The sequence below is a fragment of the Peromyscus californicus genome, unplaced genomic scaffold, assembly GCF_007827085.1.
Source record: "Peromyscus californicus insignis strain IS unplaced genomic scaffold, ASM782708v3 Scaffold_20__1_contigs__length_68692818, whole genome shotgun sequence".
Classification (NCBI taxonomy): Eukaryota; Metazoa; Chordata; class Mammalia; order Rodentia; family Cricetidae; genus Peromyscus; species Peromyscus californicus.
Genome location: NW_026294503.1, coordinates 3,808,562 through 3,812,994, shown reverse-complemented (window position 1 = coordinate 3,812,994; position 4,433 = coordinate 3,808,562). Strand labels below are relative to the sequence as shown.

Sequence of the window (4,433 nt, the reverse complement as noted above, 5' to 3'; positions counted from 1 at the left end):
CATTCCTGAATTAGAACTCCAAACAGTCAGCCCTGGTGAACATCTGTAATCTGATTTCAAAGACCTGAAAGGACCAGGTAGCTGCCAGCTAATGACCGATGTCTTCCACTGCTCTGTTCCCTCAGTCCACTATGCAGCTTTTTGGATGACTTCCTAACACATATCCCTCACTCTACACTCCCCAAACCCTCCTGAATCCAAGATCCCTAGACACCTACTTTCCCTGAATTCCACTTCAGTCCCTGCCTTAGCCAGTGTTCAGCTTCTGTGAAGAGACACCACAAACATGGCAACACTTATAAAAGAAAGCATTTAGTGGGGGCTTGCTTACAGTTTCAGAGGTCAGTCCATTGTCATGATGGGGAGCATGGTGGCAAGCTGACACATTGCTGGAGGAGTAGCTGAGAGTTCCACAAATGGAAACACAAGTAGCAGGAAGGGAGAAGTAGCTTAAATTTTTATATTCAAGTTGGCAGATGGCAGGAAGAGAGAAACTCTAGGCTTGGCATGGGCTTTGAAATCCCAAAGCCACCCCCCCCCCCAGTGACACACTTCCTCCAACAAGGCCACACCTTCTAATCCTTTCAAATAGTGCCACTCCCTGGTGACTAAGCATTCAAATCTATGAGACTATGGAGGCCGTTCTCATTCAAACCACCACAGCCCCCCATTACCAACCCCAACAAACTCATTCTAGACTATTTCATTAACTCTTCATGAAAACTACTTAATCCCAGGAAATTCTTATCAATCACCATTCATTTATTCATCTGATCATTTTATTTGACTCTCATTCACTCGTTCAGAATAAAAACTGTCTCTAAACACTGCCAGAACAATGTTTAAATGGAGAGCAGCTGTGGCTTGCCATGATACCACCAGTGCTATATCTAAATGATCGTTTGTTTCCTTGGAACAATTATCCATTAGTGGCAGATTGTGTAAATTTGTGTGATGGTGCTTAGCTTCACTCTCTATCATCTTCTGGATGGAAACTGGCTGATGTGTGTGTCCATAAGAAGTTTGTCTCTGGAACACAACTGCCACTCGGTAAACTCTCATTGACCTGCTGAGGCTGCTGTGGTGGCTTGAATAAATCCCCCCCACTTGCAGGCCCATAGGGAGTAGCACTATTTGGAGGTGTGGCCTTGATGGAGTAGTGCAGCTTTGTGGGAGGAAGTGTATCACTGTGGATAGGCTTTGAGGTCTCGGCTACTCAAGTCACACCCAGTGGGGCAGTCTATTCGTGCTGCCTGCCAATCCAGATGTAGAACTCTCAGCTCCCTCTCCAGCACCATGTCTGCCTGTGTATCACCATGCTTCCCACCACAACAATACTGGACTAAACCTCTGAACTGTAAGGTGCCCCCAATTAAATGTTTCCCTTTATAACAGTTGCCGTGGTCATGGTGTCTCTTCACAGAAATAGAAACCCTAACAAAGACAGTTGCCAAAAAACACCAGCTCTAGCTACTCTACAGTAAGAGAGAGTGAACATACTCTGTCTCATGCCTCCAAGTCACATGAATCCAACTGAACTTTGATTCACCCTTGTCTTTCCTCCATTCTCCTTACTGAAAGGGGCACAGAATGGTTATCTCTAAGAAGTAATCCTATGTCCCATTCGACTATGGCCCAAAGCAGAAGCATCCCATGAGTGCATTGTCTTTAAAGCCATGCAGATCTCTGAATGTAGTGGACAAGGAGACAAGACTGGAGTCCTTGATGAACCAGCCTGATTCCATCTTAAGAGTAAAAGTCTTCTTGTTACAAGGTCAAAACATGTTCATTCCTGTTTTCTGTAAAACTTGGAGTTGACCAGGTCTTGACCCATTTTCTGGAATTTGACATGTTCCACACCCAAACCTTAACCTCCACCTTGAGGATAAAATGTTCTGCCAAATAATTTTGAGATTGTTCAACTAAGTTCCTACATAACCAAAATTCCTCTGGAAATCCCCCAACCCAGTCTTGCAGTTTTTTGTGCTATATAAACCCCACTGTCTAGCATATTTGATGCTATTTTATCAAACTCTGCTTTAAGGAAATAGCCCTGTCTCACAAAAAATAAAGTTCGCATAATTTACTCTCGTTTGGATTAACAATTGGAGGCCCCAGCGAGATCAAGACCCCAACCCAAATTCTGAAGCTGGGCCAGGACTCCAGGACCAGAATGCTGCCTCAGAAGGTGTGCACCTTGAAGATGTTATATTCCAAAGTATGCTTTCAATTTGACAGATTGTTGGAGTGAACTGCCACACTAAAAAGAAACCAGGAAACAACTGTCTGAGGATGCCTTCATCAGTAAGTCTTAGAGGGTGTTTCCTTCTATGACACATGGTATAGTTTTGTTTGTCTCCTGCCCTGGGCACTAGAGAAAAGTCAATTTGCCAACTTGTTTCTTGGATGCTGGGAACACAGAGGAAAATTGGTCAAGCCTAGTTGAATGAAAGGGGCCACTGCATGTTTTGGTTTTGATCTGTGTTCTATGGTGACTGATTTCATTTTTGCTGACTCTGACCTTTGAACTTTTTGTGTTCTGTGTTTACTGGTTTTGTTGTTTGTCTGCTGCTGCTGTCCCTGCTGCCACTCCAGCAAGAAAGTGTTGGAGCTTCTTTGTTTGCCCTGTCCATTATAGATCTGGGTCAGATAGTAGATGCTAGCTGGGAATGAAGTGTTGCACAGAAAACAGGCAGACAGGCAGACAACCACCTGGACAAACTGACTAGTTCTGTGACTACTTTGGCTGCTTGCCGTGGCTGCTTTCTCTGTTTTCAGGTTGCTCTGGTCCCTTCCCCCTGGCCACTGAATTCAACTTAGCAGGGATTCAGATGTCTTTTAGATATGGATAATATTGAAATATTGTTTATGCTGTTCTGAATTGGGTTATGGCTCCTCCTTCTCTAGACCCAAGCACATTTATTGAAAAATTTTTTGTCTGTCCTATGACAGGTGAGTCACCTGATTTTGTGACAAAAAATATGAGAAAGAAATAAAAAGCTAAAAAGTTAGGACCACAACTATAAGCACAAAAACTTAAGATATTTTCTTTTTAGTAAAGTACACAGACCAATTGAAGTCTGCCACTGTGCCTAGCAAGAGTCTCCCTCTACCCCATGGGTTACTTCTTCTTTGTCATTTTTATGCAAAAAAGGACTTTTGCTGCCAGACATTGCCAGAATGTTACATGAAATGATTTCTAGAGCGGCGGCCCAAGATGGCAGGACTGCAGCTGGACCCGGCAATGGCGGGTCTGGGAGGGGGTGGCGGGAGTGCAGTGGGTGATGGGGCCAGTTCAGGCCACCACTGGAACCGGGCCGGACCTCTTGTGACCACCAGACAGATCCTGAGCCATGAGCCCAAGTTCTTCCTGTGCTGCCAGGAGGACCCGGAGCTGGACTCGGAAAAGGACGAGACTAGAGCATGTCTGATTGACAGAGACCCCAACTACTTTGGTCCTCTCCTAAACTACCTCTGACATGGAAAGCTCATTATTACCAAGAAGTTGGCAGAAGAAGGTGTGCTGGAGGAAGCAGAGTTTTACAATATTGCATCTCTTGTGCAGCTGGTTAAGGAAAGGATATGAGACAATGAGAACAGAACTCACAAGACCCCGTGAAGCATGTGTACAGGGTCCTGCAGTGTCAAGAGGAAGAGTTCACTCAGATGGTCTCCACCATGTCTGACGGCTGGAAATTCGAACAGCTGATCAGCATTGGCTCCTCCTATAACTATGGAAATGAAGACCAGGCAGAATTTCTCTGTGTTGTCTCCAGAGAACTAAATAAGGGGTTGGGGATTTAGCTCAGTGGTAGAGCGCTTGCCTAGCAAGCGCAAGGCCCTGGGTTCGGTACTCAGATCTGGGGAAAAAAAAGAACTAAATAATTCTACCAACGGCATCATCATAGAGCCACGCAAAAAGGCCAAGATTCTTCAGGAGAGAGGCTCTCGGATGTAAATGGAGAATTTGAAGTTCCAGAACCCTGAAGGCAAGAGAGCAATCAATGGAGCAGCTGAGAAGAGAATCCTGCACCTGTACAGTAACTGAGCTACTGCAGAGCAAAGTTGCGCCTGGTCCCCGAGAAGTGGTGTCTGCTCAAACCAGAGGAGCCACCTCGGACGAAGACGGTGCGCCTCTGGCTGCACAGTCCCTTTTCAGAAACCTACTTTTATTTTCTAGCCAGTGTTATGACAGACCTTCACAACAGCATCTAGGATGGGTCCCTGGCTGGAGCCTTGTGGGGAGCTGGGGGGAAAGAACGAGGGCCTAGAGAATTTAAAGGGTATGCCCACACACTCCAGAAGAGAATTTGACATTGCTGCTGCTGCCATTGTTACAGTTATAGCAGAGGTTGTCACCTCTGCTACTGTTTCTGGGATTACCATTTCATAATTGCTTACTACAACTAGCACAGTGGAGACCCTGGCAGCAA

General features: G+C 45.5%; 1 pseudogene; it reads left to right on the top strand.

The window, feature by feature from the left end:
- The first annotated feature begins 3,217 nt into the window (after positions 1-3,217).
- LOC128116203 (BTB/POZ domain-containing protein KCTD2-like) lies at positions 3,218-3,997 on the top strand (annotated as a pseudogene).
- Positions 3,998-4,433: the final 436 nt, after the last annotated feature.